An 18,739-nucleotide genomic window follows, 5' to 3' on the forward strand; every position below is an offset into this window, starting at 1 on the left:
CACTCACTACTCACTACTCTGCACTCACTACTCACTACTCTGCACTCACTACTCACTACTCTGCACTCACTACTCTGCACTCACTACTCACTACTCTGCACTCACTACTCACTACTCTGCACTCACTACTCACTACTCTGCACTCACTACTCTGCGCTCACTACTCACTACTCTGCACTCACTACTCACTACTCTGCACTCACTACTCTGCACTCACTACTCACTACTCTGCACTCACTACTCACTACTCTGCACTCACTACTCTGGACTCACTACTCACTACTCTGCACTCACTACTCTGATCTCACTACTCTGCACTCACTACTCTGCACTCACTACTCTGCACTCACTACTCTGCACTCACTACTCTGCACTCACTACTCACTACTCTGCACTCACTACTCACTACTCTGCACTCACTACTTACTACTCTGCACTCACTACTCACTACTCTGCACTCACTACTCTGCACTCACTACTCTGCACTCACTACTCTGCACTCGATACTCTGCACTCACTACTCTGCACTCACTACTCTGCACTCACTACTCTGCACTCACTACTCTGCACTCTGCACTCACTACTCACTACTCTGCACTCACTACTCACTACTCTGCACTCACTACTCTGCACTCACTACTCTGCACTCACTACTCTGCACTCACTACTCTGCACTCACTACTCTGCACTCACTACTCACTACTCTGCACTCACTACTCACTACTCTGCACTCACTACTTACTACTCTGCACTCACTACTCACTACTCTGCACTCACTACTCTGCACTCACTACTCTGCACTCACTACTCTGCACTCACTACTCTGCACTCACTACTCTGCACTCTGCACTCACTACTCACTACTCTGCACTCACTACTCACTACTCTGCACTCACTACTCTGCACTCACTACTCTGCACTCACTACTCACTACTCTGCACTCACTACTCACTACTCTGCACTCACTACTCACTACTCTGCACTCACTACTCTGCGCTCACTACTCACTACTCTGCGCTCACTACTCACTACTCTGCACTCACTACTCTGCACTCACTACTCTGCACTCACTACTCACTACTCTGCACTAACTACTCACTACTCTGCACTCACTACTCACTACTCTGCACTCACTACTCACTACTCTGCACTCACTACTCACTAATCTGCACTCACTACTCTGGACTCACTACTCACTACTCTGCACTCACTACTCTGCACTCACTACTCTGCACTCACTACTCACTACTCTGCACTCACTACTCACTACTCTGCACTCACTACTCACTACTCTGCACTCACTACTCTGGACTCACTACTCACTACTCTGCACTCACTACTCTGATCTCACTACTCTGCACTCACTACTCTGCACTCACTACTCTGCACTCACCACTCACTACTCTGCACTCACTACTCTGCACTCACTACTCTGCACTCACTACTCTGCACTCACTACTCTGCACTCACTACTCACTACTCTGCACTCACTACTCTGCACTCACTACTCTGCACTCACTACTCTGCACTCACTACTCTGCACTCACTACTCACTACTCTGCACTCACTACTCTGCACTCACTACTCTGCACTCACTACTCTGCACTCTGGAAACTCACTACTCACTACTGTGCACTCACTACTCTGCACTCACTACTCACTACTCTGCACTCCCTACTCACTACTCTGCACTCACTACTCACTAGTCTGCACTCACTACTCACTAGTCTGCACTCACTACTCACTACTGTGCACTCACTACTGTGCACTCACTACTCTGCACTCACTACTCACTACTCTGGACTCACTACTCACTACTCTGCACTCACTACTCACTACTCTGCACTCACTACTCACTACTCACTACTCTGCACTCACTACTCTGCACTCACTACTCTGCACTCACTACTCTGCACTCACTACTCTGCACTCACTACTCTGCACTCACTACTCAGCACTCACTACTCAGCACTCTGCACTCACCACTCACTACTCACTACTCACTACTCTGCACTCACTACTCTGCACTCACTACTCTGCACTCACTACTCACTACTCTGTACTCACTACTCTGTACTCACTACTCTGTACTCACTACTCTGCACTCACTACTCTGCACTCACTACTCTGCACTCACTACGCACTACTCTGCACTCACTACTCTGCACTCACTACGCACTACTCTGCACTCACTACTCTGCACTCACTACTCTGCACTCACTACTCTGCACTCACTACTCACTACTCTGCACTCACTACTCACTACTCTGTACTACTCTGCACTCACTACTGTGCACTCACTACTCACTACTGTGCACTCACTACTCACTACTCTGCACTCACTACTGTGCACTCACTACTCACAACTGTGCACTCACTACTCACTACTCTGCACTCACTACTCTGCACTCACTACTCACTACTGTGCACTCACTACTGTGCACTCACTACTGTGCACTCACTACTGTGCACTCACTACTCTGCACTCACTACTGTGCACTCATTACTCACTACTCTGCACTCACTACTGTGCACTCACTACTCTGCACTCACTACTCTGCACTCACTACTCACTACTCTGCACTCACTACTCTACACTCACTACTCTGCACTCACTACTCTGCACTCACTACTCTGCACTCACTACTCTGCACTCACTACTCACTACTCTGCACTCACTACTGTGCACTCACTACTCACTACTCTGCACTCACTACTCTGCACTCACTACTCACTACTCTGCACTCACTACTCACTACTCTGCACTCACTACTCACTACTCTGCACTCACTACTCTGCACTCACTACTCACTACTCTGCACTCACTACTCACTACTCTGCACTCACTACTCACTACTCTGCACTCACTACTGTGCCCTCACTACTCTGCGCTCACTACTCACTACTCTGCACTCACTACTCACTACTCTGCACTCACTACTCTGCACTCACTACTCACTACTCTGCACTCACTACTCACTACTCTGCACTCACTACTCTGGACTCACTACTCACTACTCTGCACTCACTACTCTGATCTCACTACTCTGCACTCACTACTCTGCACTCACTACTCTGCACTCACCACTCACTACTCTGCACTCACTACTCTGCACTCACTACTCTGCACTCACTACTCTGCACTCACTACTCTGCACTCACTACTCACTACTCACTACTCTGCACTCACTACTCTGCACTCACCACTCTGCACTCACTACTCTGCACTCACCACTCACTACTCTGCACTCACTACTCTGCACTCACTACTCTACACTCACTACTCTGCACTCACTACTCTGCACTCACTACTCTGCACTCACTACTCTGCACTCACTACTCACTACTCTGCACTCACTACTGTGCACTCACTACTCACTACTCTGCACTCACTACTCTGCACTCACTACTCACTACTCTGCACTCACTACTCACTACTCTGCACTCACTACTCACTACTCTGCACTCACTACTCTGCACTCACTACTCACTACTCTGCACTCACTACTCACTACTCTGCACTCACTACTCACTACTCTGCACTCACTACTGTGCACTCACTACTCTGCGCTCACTACTCACTACTCTGCACTCACTACTCACTACTCTGCACTCACTACTCTGCACTCACTACTCACTACTCTGCACTCACTACTCACTACTCTGCACTCACTACTCTGGACTCACTACTCACTACTCTGCACTCACTACTCTGATCTCACTACTCTGCACTCACTACTCTGCACTCACTACTCTGCACTCACCACTCACTACTCTGCACTCACTACTCTGCACTCACTACTCTGCACTCACTACTCTGCACTCACTACTCTGCACTCACTACTCTGCACTCACTACTCACTACTCACTACTCTGCACTCACTACTCTGCACTCACCACTCTGCACTCACTACTCTGCACTCACCACTCACTACTCTGCACTCACTACTCTGCACTCACTACTCTGCATTCACTACTCTGCACTCACTACTCTGCACTCACTACTCTGCACTCACTACTCTGCACTCACCACTCACTACTCTGCACTCACTACTCTGCACTCACCACTCACTACTCTGCACTCACTACTCACTACTCTGCACTCACCACTCACTACTCTGCACTCACTACTCACTACTCTGCACTCACCACTCACTACTCTGCACTCACCACTCACTACTGTGCACTCACTACTGTGCACTCACTACTGTGCACTCACTACTGTGCACTCACTACTCTGCACTCACTACTGTGCACTCATTACTCACTACTCTGCACTCACTACTGTGCACTCACTACTCTGCACTAACTACTCTGCACTCACTACTCACTACTCTGCACTCACTACTCTGCACTCACTACTCTGCACTCACTACTCTGCACTCACTACTCTGCACTCACTACTCACTACTCTGCACTCACTACTGTGCACTCACTACTGTGCACTCACTACTCACTACTCTGCACTCACTACTCTGCACTCACTACTCACTACTCTGCACTCACTACTCACTACTCTGCACTCACTACTCACTACTCTGCACTCACTACTCTGCACTCATTACTCACTACTCTGCACTCACTACTCACTACTCTGCACTCACTACTCACTACTCTGCACTCACTACTCACTACTCTGCACTCACTACTGTGCACTCACTACTCTGCGCTCACTACTCACTACTCTGCACTCACTACTCACTACTCTGCACTCACTACTCTGCACTCACTACTCACTACTCTGCACTCACTACTCACTACTCTGCACTCACTACTCTGGACTCACTACTCACTACTCTGCACTCACTACTCTGATCTCACTACTCTGCACTCACTACTCTGCACTCACTACTCTGCACTCACCACTCACTACTTTGCACTCACTACTCTGCACTCACTACTCTGCACTCACTACTCTGCACTCACTACTCACTACTCACTACTCACTACTCTGCACTCACTACTCTGCACTCACCACTCTGCACTCACTACTCTGCACTCACCACTCACTACTCTGCACTCACTACTCTGCACTCACCACTCACTACTCTGCACTCACTACTCACTACTCAGCACTCACCACTCACTACTCTGCACTCACTACTCACTACTCTGCACTCACCACTCACTACTCTGCACTCACCACTCACTACTCTGCACTCACTACTCACTACTCTGCACTCACTACTCACTACTCTGCACTCACTACTCTGCACTCACCACTCACTACTCTGCACTCACTACTCTGCACTCACCACTCACTACTCTGCACTCGCTACTCTGCACTCACTACTCACTACTCTGTACTCACTACTCTGCACTCACTACTCTGCACTCACTACTCTGCACTCACTACTCTGCACTCACTACTCTGCACTCACTACTCACTACTCTGCACTCACTACTCTGCACTCACTACTCTGCACTCTGGAAACTCACTACTCACTACTGTGCACTCACTACTCTGCACTCACTACTCACTACTCTGCACTCACTACTCACTACTCTGCACTCACTACTCACTAGTCTGCACTCACTACTCACTAGTCTGCACTCACTACTCACTACTGTGCACTCACTACTGTGCACTCACTACTCTGCACTCACTACTCACTACTCTGGACTCACTACTCACTACTCTGCACTCACTACTCACTACTCTGCACTCACTACTCTGCACTCACTACTCTGCACTCACTACTCTGCACTCACTACTGTGCACTCACTACTCAGCACTCACTACTCACCACTCTGCACTCACCACTCACTACTCACTACTCTGCACTCACTACTCTGCACTCACTACTCTGCACTCACTACTCACTACTCTGTACTCACTACTCTGTACTCACTACTCTGCACTCACTACTCTGCACTCACTACTCTGCACTCACTACTCACTACTCTGTACTCACTACTCTGTACTCACTACTCTGTACTCACTACTCTGCACTCACTACTCTGCACTCACTACTCTGCACTCACTACGCACTACTCTGCACTCACTACTCTGCACTCACTACGCACTACTCTGCACTCACTACTCTGCACTCACTACTCTGCACTCACTACTCTGCACTCACTACTCACTACTCTGCACTCACTACTCACTACTCTGCACTACTCTGCACTCACTACTGTGCACTCACTACTCACTACTGTGCACTCACTACTCACTACTCTGCACTCACTACTGTGCACTCACTACTCACAACTGTGCACTCACTACTCACTACTCTGCACTCACTACTCTGCACTCACTACTCTGCACTCACTACTCACTACTGTGCACTCACTACTGTGCACTCACTACTGTGCACTCACTACTGTGCACTCACTACTCTGCACTCACTACTGTGCACTCATTACTCACTACTCTGCACTCACTACTGTGCACTCACTACTCTGCACTCACTACTCTGCACTCACTACTCACTACTCTGCACTCACTACTCTGCACTCACTACTCTGCACTCACTACTCTGCACTCACTACTCTGCTCTCACTACTCACTACTCTGCACTCACTACTGTGCACTCACTACTCACTACTCTGCACTCACTACTCTGCACTCACTACTCTGCACTCACTACTCACTACTCTGCACTCACTACTCACTACTCTGCACTCACTACTCACTACTCTGCACTCACTACTCACTACTCTGCACTCACTACTGTGCACTCACTACTCTGCGCTCACTACTCACTACTCTGCACTCACTTCTCACTACTCTGCACTCACTACTCTGCACTCACTACTCTGCACTCACTACTCTGCACTCACTACTCACTACTCTGCACTCACTACTCTGCACTCACTACTCACTACTCTGCACTCACTACTCTGCACTCACTACTCTGCACTCACTACTCTGCACTCTGGAAACTCACTACTCACTACTCAGCACTCTGCACTCAGCTGGTGGTGTCTGTGTGTGCCTGGCAGTGGTGGTGTGCGTGTGTGCATGGCAGTGGTGGTGTGCGTGTGTGCATGGCAGTGGTGGTGTCTGTGTGTGCATGGCAGTGGTGGTGTCCGTGTGTGCATGGCAGTTGTGGTGTGCGTGTGTGCATGGCAGTGGTGGTGTGCGTGTGTGCATGGCAGTGGTGGTGTACGTGTGCATGGAACCTACTTGCAATCAGACGTGTTGGTTGTCACCAGAATGCTTCGTTACTGCTGCCGGTAATGCTGCTGGATGCTAGGACGTGAAGAGCACACCACTCACTTGAGTCGGGTCCAGCAACTTTTTGAATATCCGACCTCACTTCCTTCCAGAGGAGGATGCGAGGTCACAGCCACGACACACATAACCACTGCCCGGGCCTCCATACTATTAGGCAGTGAGTCAGTGTTCATCTTTCTTTTCCCGCTCGCCAGCAGTTAAGTCACCCTTCTTTCAGCTCAGTTTGATTCTGGTGGTTAAGTGACACCGCGGGAGCATTTCTTCATCGCTCCAGCGGTACTTAGTAATCGTCTCGGGCGGCATCAATGCTGTAGCGGCTGGGAGCCGACAGAGGGCGCACTAACAGCAACAGTCAGTGAGGTAATAAATAGCATGTGAATAAATATGACATGCAGTAGACACGGCCCTGATAGGTAAGTGCCGGTGCTAAGCACCAGAAAGCACCGGCACAATTAGCAAAGCAACCCGCTTCTCCCTATGTACTGGCGACCTTAGGCCTGCTGCTTCAGCTGCGGGGGGCGCGCGCAGCCGTGAACGGCGGCTGCACGCGAGTACTAGCACGCAATCTGAGAGGCAGGGACGGCACGCGACTGGGGCAAGCCGGTGTGTCCTGTTGAAAGAGGGTACCCCTCCTTAGGTGCTCGGTGACTTGTTGGGGGCCTGTTGACGACTGTGCACCTGCCCGTCCTTGTGCAAGACAGTCTGTCCAGTGCTCACCTTCATTTGGCGAACGTCACCATGGAGCGCAAAGACACGCCGAGACGAGGTAGGAAGGGGGGGGGGGTGTGTCTCTGTGTGTGCTTGCGCATGCGCTGCGGCGAGGGGGGGATGTTCTGTATGTGTGTGTGTGAGTGTGTGTATGTGCGGCGAGGGGGGGGGGGGTCTGTATGTGTGTGCGTGCGTGTGAGTCTGCTTCCAAGGAGCCATGGGAGACAGGAAGCGCGCGCGACCTGATCCCAGTTCCAAGGTTGCGCGTGCACCTCGCTTGTCTGTCTCCCTTGACTCCTCGAAAGCCAGAATGATTACAATAGAGTCTCGGAACGACAGATTGCTTCGCAATCTGTTCGCAGTTCCGAGACCTAAAAAAGGTTACCACCACAATCAACTGTAGAGACTATCAGACTGTGCTATGATATGCAACATTTTACATAAGTAAGAAGCATTCCATATGTGCCAAAATAGAAAAAATGGATATATTCATGTCACCTGAGAATTTTTATTGTGTGAGGGTCTTTAAAAAGCCTTACAAAAATGACATCTTTGAAACAAAGCAAAGTTTCAGTTGTGAGAAATAATATGATATTCTCAAATAGGCAAAAATAATCATTCTAAAATGTTCTAGGATCTTATTGACACACTTGAAGGAAAAAAAGAAAGCCATGATAAAATGCGTTCCAGTCTGCAAACTGGATCCATCGTGTTAAATCACTCTATTTAAGAGTGGTTGAGAAACAGTGGCTTCAAATCCATTTTAAACCTCTGACTATATGAATGTCAGATGAGTTGATGCATACAAAGTTAGGACTTGTCTAGTCATCTGGGGCAACTCTCCTGAAAAGAGTGGCTATAGATTAGGTCAAAAAGACCCTGGGGCAGATTTACTATTTCTGGTGCATCTCTGTTAAGCAGCAGGGATGCGCCAGAAGAGTTGCGATTAATCTGCCCACCTGTGCGCCACCACAGATGCACCGCATTTACAATGCGGCGCACCGTGGCGCACAGATGCGCAGATGCATGTCGCATCCCCTGTCGGAAAGGCAGCGCATTGCTGGAGCTGCGTCGCAAGCGCGACGCAGCTCCAGCAAGGCTCGGGGTGCCTTATCCCTAACATGCTGCGTCTATCCTTACGCCTGCTTCAAGCAGGCGCAGGGTTTTGAAGCAGCATGGCCTTAAAAGTGACTATGTGAAATCTTGTAGATTTCACTCAGCCACTTTTAGGAAGTGTTCCTGCACAGGAACACCCCCCCTGTCTACATGTGGCGCAAGGCTTTACAAGGTGATGCATCTCCCAGATGCGTCAAGTTGTAAATACCCCGCAGCATGGCACTGGCTTTGCGTCGCTGCTGCATCACAAAAGTGGCGCAACGGCGGCGTAAAAGAGGTGCACAGGGCTTGTAAATCTGCCCCCCTGAATTCTGATTTCCAAAAATGGCAATTCTTCTTAACTCCTACCTTAACGTATGCAACATCACTGATGCTTGTCACGGGGCAGTCCTTTTATTTGTTTTCAAGAAAGGTTATTTCATTAACCATTGTTGGATTATCTTTAGCTCTGGGTAGAAGAAACAAAAGTTCCTCCCTTCCACCAAATAAGGTTTAGAATTCGGTGTAAACTGTAGATAGCATTTTCACATTGAACACCTTCAATCAAAGAACTGTCAGTAACATGGGTGATGGGTTATTTGTCTGGTTCTTTTCCTATTGGGTAGCCTTTGAAATGCCCAAAAGTAGACCTGGTCAAAATTGTAATTACACTGGATGAATTGGAGTAATTTCAGTAAATCTGCAGTTCTATGTTGATGCAGAATTGCAGAAATTATGCAATTACTCCAGTTTGTGTAATTAATACCAATTTGGGAATCCTACCGCAGGAGAACAGGACCAACAAACTAAGTGATAGAGGCCGACTTCAAGCTACTGCTGTTTATGCCCTGTAGCATTTAGGGCTATTTTCTTAGCACTAAATGCATCCTCTGGTACATTTTGGATGCGATGGTGTATTTTGCACTAAGAAAATAGAGCTAAATGCCGGATTACACTTCTCACTCTATTATACTTTATCACAAGTAATTTTGCAGTGATTACGAGTAATTACACTAAAGAGATTTACGCCAGTTGTGCCCACCCAAAGTCAAGAGGTCAGTCTTAAAGGAAAGCTTTCAAGATGGGGCATACTGCCTCTTTACTCACAGTGATGGAGATTTCAAATTACAACACATAAGTGTGTATTAAGAGCATAATGACTCATTTTGCTTTTGGGGGTACTTGTAAAGGCAATGGAGAAAACAACCTAGGCGGAAGTCTTAGAGTGCCTACACAATGGTCAACAGGACAAAAACAGGGAAAGGGGCAGTTTCCAATAAAAATTATACTACTTTTATATATACTAAATAGATTTTATTTTTAAATTTTGAACAAAACAGTATAAAAATGCATATATTTCAGTACAAAGTAAAATTACATTTCATAGACAAAAAATCACAATAAAAAACACATAAAGATTTCTTTTACAAATTTCAAAAAGGTGGTGTGTCAAGTTGTATGTCAACGCGTTTCGGCGTCCAGCGCCTTTATCAAGACAGAAGACACTCTCTGAAAATAAAAACATATTTTAGTACAGAAATTTAAACAAATTTATAACTACTTCCTAATCCTAAGGTTTACATGTATCAAATTATTACGTCAAATATAATACAATTAAAACGGAGGAAACTGCGTGAAAAATGAGGGGGGAAAAGAATGTTTTTGTCCTGTTATTTAAGGCAATAATTGCGCCCTAAAGATGAGAGCAAAGGTTGATAATAGCCTCTACTGTAGCTCACGAACTCATATTTCCGCAAGGCAGTGTTTAAAAAGATGATAATCAGAAGTATGAGAGGTACATGATTTACATCAAACATATTGCTGCTTCATATTAAGGTGGATCTAGATTCATAAAATGGTAAACAGAAGTATGAAAGGCACATGATTTACTTCAAACATACTGCTACTCCATATTAAGGCGGATCCAGATTCATCAATGTTTGGAACCGGCAGCATGCAGTGCGCAAGAAGGCAACCTACCATGCTTTCAACAAAATTCAAATATGAACATGTTCCCATTATTTGAAGGCGATAAGCTATCTGAACAGAAATACTCGTTTCAGTATATCATATGAACAAAGATACACATTTTAGTGAACATATACTGCCTTCTACCACATGATTGGAAAATTATAAAAATTGGAAATGCGGTTCTCCTGTTTAAAAGAAACTCCCAAAGTTAGGAGTACAATAATGATAAAAACATAATACCATATGAACAAGGATACACATTTCAATAGACATCTACTGCTTTCTACATTCTGGTTAGGAGCTTTAAGAGTACATTGATAATGGAAACAAAATACCATATGAACTTTGATATACATTACGATAGACATGTACTAATTTCTCACTTATGGTAAGAGAAGTATAACAATTCTAATTCAGTCTCAACCTGATTGCAATCTGAATAACCAGAAAAATTGCTCCGGATAGCTAAAGAGAATTTATTCAGGATAGGTAGATTTAGAAGTTGATAGATGGAATGGTGTAGTAGGACTGCCTAAAACATTCTAACCTTATAACAATATCCCTTTTATTTAAATATTTTATTATTTTTTTTAAAAGATATAATATCTGATTTTGAACGTTATTGGTTCTGCTTACCTATAGCTGTAAACAGCTCAGAAACGGCTTGTGAAGCTGATAGATTCTATATGGATCGTTTAAAATGATGAAAGGAATCTGCATTGATTGATAAAGGAACACAAGAGACTTGTAATTATTTTATTATATGGGAAGAAAGGAAAATTATGTTCAAAAAAGGTTTTAACATACCTAATATCTATTTAGTTCTCATCTGTTATAAGTCATTGATCTATTTTCCATATTTTGGTTCAATACTTTGGCTCGGTGCTTAATTATTCGAGGGCATTTCCGAGTGCAGAACCAAGTAGGTTGTGAAGCCTGACGAGCAGAAGCCGCAAGTAACGGATACCTGCAGTCTTGGCCAACTCGATGCCCATGAAGCGCAAATCGCCGCTTCAAGTGTTTTTCTCCTGAATCCAGGAAAAAGCACTTTTTTAACACCAGACCACTATTTATGGTCTGTATTTGGATGAGGACTGGACACTCCTTAGCGTGTGTGTACCACCCCTTCCAAACAACACGGTCCTGACGAAAACCACCTAATACGATCAATGGTTGAAACATGTAGACCTATTTTAACTTGTAAATAATTCACATAGCACACTACGCTATTTATTCTTTTTCACACGTCTCGTAGCACCTAACCCTTCCTAAATAGGCACTGGTGCAACATATATATTTTTAATAGGGTCCGAGCACTCCAGAATAAATTCTTGGTGTGAGTAGACTTGAACCCTTTTTAACACACTTTTCATAATTACCCTTCGCACATATAAAAATCAAAAAAACCCGCTCCACTGTAACCAGGTGTCGCAGCACACCCTGTAGGCACTCGGCCTATGGGGTGGGACCCCGATGATGAAGCATGTCACCAACTAGGTTGGTGAGTGAGGGGTCTTCTATAAGGACTATGACTGTCCAATATAAAAAGGTTGGGGCAATCTTTTGCTAAAACCAAGGCCTTAAGCTCCTGATACTGAAGGAATCTCTTCTTAGTATAAATTCTTTTTGGCCCATAGGGGGTACTCCTCCACTGTTTGTTTAACTCTAAGACTTCCGCCTAGGTTGTTTTCTCCATTGTGTATTTTCCCTGACCTAGGGGTATGTTTCATTTGTGTGTACAGGGAGCCCTTGTTTGATGCAAGTGGTACTTGTAAAGGCAACACTCACCGCTGACCTAGGGACACAGGGAGACACAAGCTAGCTGACAGCTTCCCCCGCCGCCGAAGTCCATTCCGGCCGCTGAGTGGGGACGAGCCGCGCCTCACAGGACCAGAACTCCCAGCGTTCCCAGCGCCCCCTGCCAGACCGGGACGCCGCCTCCTCACGCCTGCTGCTTCCGCCCGGAGGCGCTTAAACACCAGCAGCGCCTCCGGGGGAGCGGGAGCCTCTATTTGCTTTTGGGGGTACTTGTAAAGGCAACACTCACCGCTGGACCCAGGGACACAGGGAGACGCAAGCTAGCTGACAGCTTCCCCCACGGCCGAAGTCCATTCCGGCCGCCGAGTGGGGACGAGCCGCGCCTCACGGGACCACAACTCCCAGCGTTCCCAGCGCCCCCTGCCAGACCGGGACGCCGCCTCCTCACGCCTGCTGCTTCCCCCCGGAGGCGCTTAAACACCAGCAGCGCCTCTGGGGGAGCGGGAGCCTCTATTTGCTTTTGGGGGTACTTGTAAAGGCAACACTCACCACTGGACCCAGGGACACTGGGAGACGCAAGCTAGCTGACAGCTTCCCCCGCCGCCGAAGTCCATTCCGGCCGCCGAGTGGGGACGAGCCGCGCCTCACGGGACCACAACTCCCAGTGTTCCCAGCGCCCCCTGCCAGACCGGGACGCCGCCTCCTCACGCCTGCTGCTTCCGCCCAGAGGCGCTTAAACACCAGCAGCGCCTCCGGGGGAGCGGGGGCATCTATTTGCTTTTAGGGGTACTTGTAAAGGCAACACTCACCGCTAGACCAAGGGACACAGGGAGACGCAAGCTAGCTGACAGCTTCCCCCACCACCGAAGTCCATTCCGGCCGCCGAGTGGAGACGAGGCGCGCCTCACAGGACCACAACTCCCAGCGTTCCCAGCGCCCCCTGCCAGACCGGGACGCCGCCTCCTCACGCCTGCTGCTTCCGCCCGGAGGCGCTTAAACACCAGCAGCGCCTCTGGGGGAGCGGGAGCCTCTATTTGCTTTTGGGGGTACTTGTAAAGGCAACACTCACCGCTGGACCCAGGGACACAGGGAGACGCAAGCTAGCTGACAGCTTCCCCCATCGCCGAAGTCCACTCCGGCCGCCGAGTGGGGACGAGCCGCGCCTCACGGGACCACAACTCCCAGCGTTCCCAGCGCCCCCTGCCAGACCGGGACGCCGCCTCCTCACGCCTGCTGCTTCCGCCCGGAGGCGCTTAAACCCCAGCAGCGCCTCCGTGGGAGCGGGAGCCTCTATTTGCTTTTGGGGGTACTTGTAAAGGCAACACTCACCGCTGGACCCAGGGACACAGGGAGACGCAAGCTAGCTGACAGCTTCCCCCGCCGCCGAAGTCCATTCCGGCCGCCGAGTGGGGACGAGCCGCGCCTCACGGGACCACAACTCCCAGTGTTCCCAGCGCCCCCTGCCAGACCGGGACGCCGCGTCCTCACGCCTGCTGCTTCCGCCCAGAGGCGTTTAAACACCAGCAGCGCCTCCGGGGGAGCGGGGGCCTCTATTTGCTTTTAGGGGTACTTGTAAAGGCAACACTCACCGCTGGACCCAGGGACACAGGGAGACGCAAGCTAGCTGACAGCTTGCCCCACCACCGAAGTCCATTCCGGCCCCCGAGTGGAGACGAGGCGCGCCTCACGGGACCACAACTCCCAGCGTTCCCAGCACCCCCTGCCAGACCGGGACGCCACCTCCTCACGCCTGCTGCTTCCGCCCGGAGGTGCTTAAACACCAGCAGCGCCTCTGGGGGAGCGGGAGCCTCTATTTGCTTTTGGGGTACTTGTAAAGGCAACACTCACCGCTGGACCCAGGGACACAGGGAGACGCAAGCTAGCTGACAGCTTCCCCCACCGCCGAAGTCCACTCCGGCCGCCGAGTGGGGACGAGCCGCGCCTCACGGGACCACAACTCCCAGCGTTCCCAGCGTCCCCTGCCAGACCGGGACACCGCCTCCTCACGCCTGCTGCTTCCGCCCGGAGGCGCTTAAACACCAGCAGCGCCTCTGGGGGAGCGGGAGCCTCTATTTGCTTTTGGGGGTACTTGTAAAGGCAACACTCACCGCTGGACCCAGGGACACAGGGAGACGCAAGCTATCTGACAGCTTCCCCCACCGCCGAAGTCCACTCCGGCCGCCGAGTAGGGACGAGCCGCGCCTCACGGGACCACAACTCCCAGCGTTCCCAGCGCCCCCTGCCAGACCGGGACGCCGCCTCCTCATGCCTGCTGCTTCCGCCCGGAGGCGCTTAAACACCAGCAGCGCCTCCGTGGGAGCGGGAGCCTCTATTTGCTTTTGGGGGTACTTGTAAAGGCAACACTCACCGCTGGACCCAGGGACACAGGGAGACGCAAGCTAGCTGACAGCTTCCCCCGCCGCCGAAGTCCATTCCGGCCGCCGAGTGGGGACGAGCCGTGCCTCACGGTACCACAACTCCCAGTGTTCCCAGCGCCCCCTGCCAGACCGGGACGCCGCCTCCTCACGCCTGCTGCTTCCACCCAGAGGCGCTTAAACACCAGCAGCGCCTGCGGGGGAGCGTGGGCCTCTACTTGCTTTTAGGGGTACTTGTAAAGGCAACACTCACCGCTGGACCCAGGGACACAGGGAGACGCAAGCTAGCTGACAGCTTCCCCCACCACCGAAGTCCATTCCGGCCCCCGAGTGGAGACGAGCCGCGCCTCACGGGACCACAACTCCCAGCGTTCCCAGCGCCCCCTGCCAGACTGGGACGCCGCCTCCTCATGCCTGCTGCTTCCGCCCGGAGGCACTTAAACACCAGCAGCGCCTCTGGGGGAGCGGGAGCCTCTATTTGCTTTTGGGGGTACTTGTAAAGGCAACACTCACTGCTGGACCCAGGGACACAGGGAGACGTAAGCTAGCTGACAGCTTCCCCCGCCGCCGAAGTCCATTCCGGCCGCCGAGTGGGGACGAGCCGCGCCTCACGGGACCACAACTCCCCGTGTTCCCAGCGCCCCCTGCCAGACCGGGACGCCGCCTCCTCACGCCTGCTGCTTCCGCCCAGAGGCGCTTAAACACCAGCAGCGCCTCTGGGGGAGCGGGGGCCTCTATTTGCTTTTAGGGGTACTTGTAAAGGCAACACTCACCGCTAGACCAAGGGACACAGGGAGACGCAAGCTAGCTGACAGCTTCCCCCACCACCGAAGTCCATTCCGGCCGCCGAGTGGAGACGAGGCGCGCCTCACGGGACCACAACTCCCAGCGTTCCCAGTGCCCCCTGCCAGACCGGGACGCCGCCTCCTCACGCCTGCTGCTTCCGCCCGGAGGCGCTTAAACACCAGCAGCGCCTCTGGGGGAGAGGGAGCCTCTATTTGCTTTTGGGGGTCATTGTAAAGGCAACACTCACCGCTGGACCCAGGGACACAGGGAGACGCAAGTTAGCTGACAGCTTCCCCCACCGCCGAAGTCCATTCCGGCCGCCGAGTGGGGACGAGCCGTGCCTCACGGGACCACAACTCCCAGCGTTCCCAGCGCCCCCTGCCAGACCAGGACGCCGCCTCCTCACGCCTGCTGCTTCCGCCCGGAGTCGCTTAAACACCAGCAGCGCCTCCGGGGGAGCGGGAGCCTCTATTTGCTTTTGGGGGTACTTGTAAAGGCAACACTCACCGCTGGACCCAGGGACACAGGGAGACGCAAGCTAGCTGACAGCTTCCCCCACCGCCGAAGTCCACTCCGGCCGCCGAGTGGGGACGAGCCGCGCCTCACGGGACCACAACTCCCAGCGTTCCCAGCGCCCCCTGCCAGACCGGGACGCCGCCTCCTCACGCCTGCTGCTTCCGCCCAGAGGCGCTTAAACACCAGCAGCGCCTCCGTGGGAGCGGGAGCCTCTATTTGCTTTTGGGGGTACTTGTAAAGGCAACACTCACCGCTGGACCCAGGGACACAGGGAGACGCAAGCTAGCTGACAGCTTCCCCCGCCGCCGAAGTCCATTCCGGCCGCCGAGTGGGGACGAGCCGCGCCTCACGGGACCACAACTCCCAGTGTTCCCAGCGCCCCCTGCCAGACCGGGACGCCGCCTCCTCACGCCTGCTGCTTCCGCCCAGAGGCGCTTAAACACCAGCAGCGCCTCCGGGGGAGCGTGGGCCTCTATTTGCTTTTAGGGGTACTTGTAAAGGCAACACTCACCGCTGGACCCAGGGACACAGGGAGACGCAAGCTAGCTGACAGCTTCCCCCACCACCGAAGTCCATTCCGGCCCCCGAGTGGAGACGAGGCGCGCCTCACGGGACCACAACTCCCAGCGTTCCCAGCGCCCCCTGCCATACCGGGACGCCGCCTCCTCACGCCTGCTGCTTCCGCCCGGAGGCACTTAAACACCAGCAGCGCCTCTGGGGGAGCGGGAGCCTCTATTTGCTTTTGGGGGTCATTGTAAAGGCAACACTCACCGCTGGACCCAGGGACACAGGGAGACGCAAGCTAGCTGACAGCTTCCCCCACCGCCGAAGTCCATTCCGGACGCCGAGTGGGGACGAGCCGTGCCTCACGGGACCACAACTCCCAGCGTTCCCAGCGCCCCCTGCCAGACCGGGACGCCGCCTCCTCACGCCTGCTGCTTCCGCCCGGAGGCGCTTAAACACCAGCAGCGCCTCCGGGGGAACGGGAGCCTCTATTTGCTTTTGAGGGTACTTGTAAAGGCAACACTCACTGCTGGACCCAGGGACACAGGGAGACGCAAGCTAGCTGACAGCTTCCCCCGCCGCCGAAGTCCATTCCGGCCGCCGAGTGGGGACGAGCCGCGCCTCACGGGACCACAACTCCCAGTGTTCCCAGCGCCCCCTGCCAGACCGGGACGCCGCCTCCTCACGCCTGCTGCTTCCGCCCAGAGGCGCTTAAACACCAGCAGCGCCTCCGGGGGAGCGAGGGCCTCTATTTGCTTTTGGGGGTACTTGTAAAGGCAACACTCACCGCTGGACCCAGGGACACAGGGAGACGCAAGCTAGCTGACAGCTTCCCCCACCACCGAAGTCCATTCCGGCCGCCGAGTGAAGACGAGGCGCGCCTCACGGGACCACAACTCCCAGCGTTCCCAGTGCCCCCTGCAAGACCGAGACGCCGCCTCCTCATGCCTGCTGCTTCCGCCCGGAGGCGCTTAAACACCAGCAGCGCCTCTGGGGAAGCGGGGGCCTCTATTTGCTTTTGGGGGTACTTGTAAAGGCAACACTCACCGCTGGACCCAGGGACACAGGGAGACGCAAGCTATCTGACAGCTTCCCCCGCTGCCGAAGTCGATTCCGGCCGCCGAGTGGGGACGAGCCGTGCCTCACTGGACCACAACTCCCAGCATTCTCAGCGCCCCCTGCCAGACCGGGACGCCGCCTCCTCACGCCTGCTGCTTCTGCCCGGAGGCGCTTAAACACCAGCAGCGCCTCCGGGGGAGCGGGGGCCTCTATTTGCTATTGGGGGTACTTGTAAAGGCAACACTCACCGCTGGACCCAGGGACACAGGGAGACGCAAGCTAGCTGACAGCTTCCCCCGCCGCCAAAGTCCATTCCGGCCGCCGAGTGGGGACGAGCCGCGCCTCACGGGACCACAACTCCCAGCATTCCCAGCGCTCCCTGCCAGACCGGGACGCCACCTCCTCACGCCTGCTGCTTCCGCCCAGAGGCACTTAAACACCAGCAGTGCCTCCGGGGGAGCGGGGGCCTCTATTTGCTTTTTGGGGTACCTGTAAAGGCAACACTCACCGCTGGACCCAGGGACACAGGGAGACGCAAGCTAGCTGACAGCTTCCCCCGCCGCGGAAGTCCAGTCCGGCCGCCGAGTGGGGACGAGTCGCGCCTCACGGGACCACAACTCCCAGCATTCCCAGTGCCCCCTACCAGACCGGAACGCCGCCTCCTCACGCCTGCTGCTTCCGCCCGGAGGCGCTTAAACACCAGCAGCACCTCCCGCATCGCGGGACTCGCGCGGGCAATGCCGGGCTGAGCCAGGGCAGAGGGCGGGCCGTCTGTGGCCGCCCG

Source organism: Lissotriton vulgaris, chromosome 7 (assembly GCF_964263255.1).
Source record: "Lissotriton vulgaris chromosome 7, aLisVul1.2, whole genome shotgun sequence".
NCBI classification, from domain to species: domain Eukaryota; kingdom Metazoa; phylum Chordata; class Amphibia; order Caudata; family Salamandridae; genus Lissotriton; species Lissotriton vulgaris.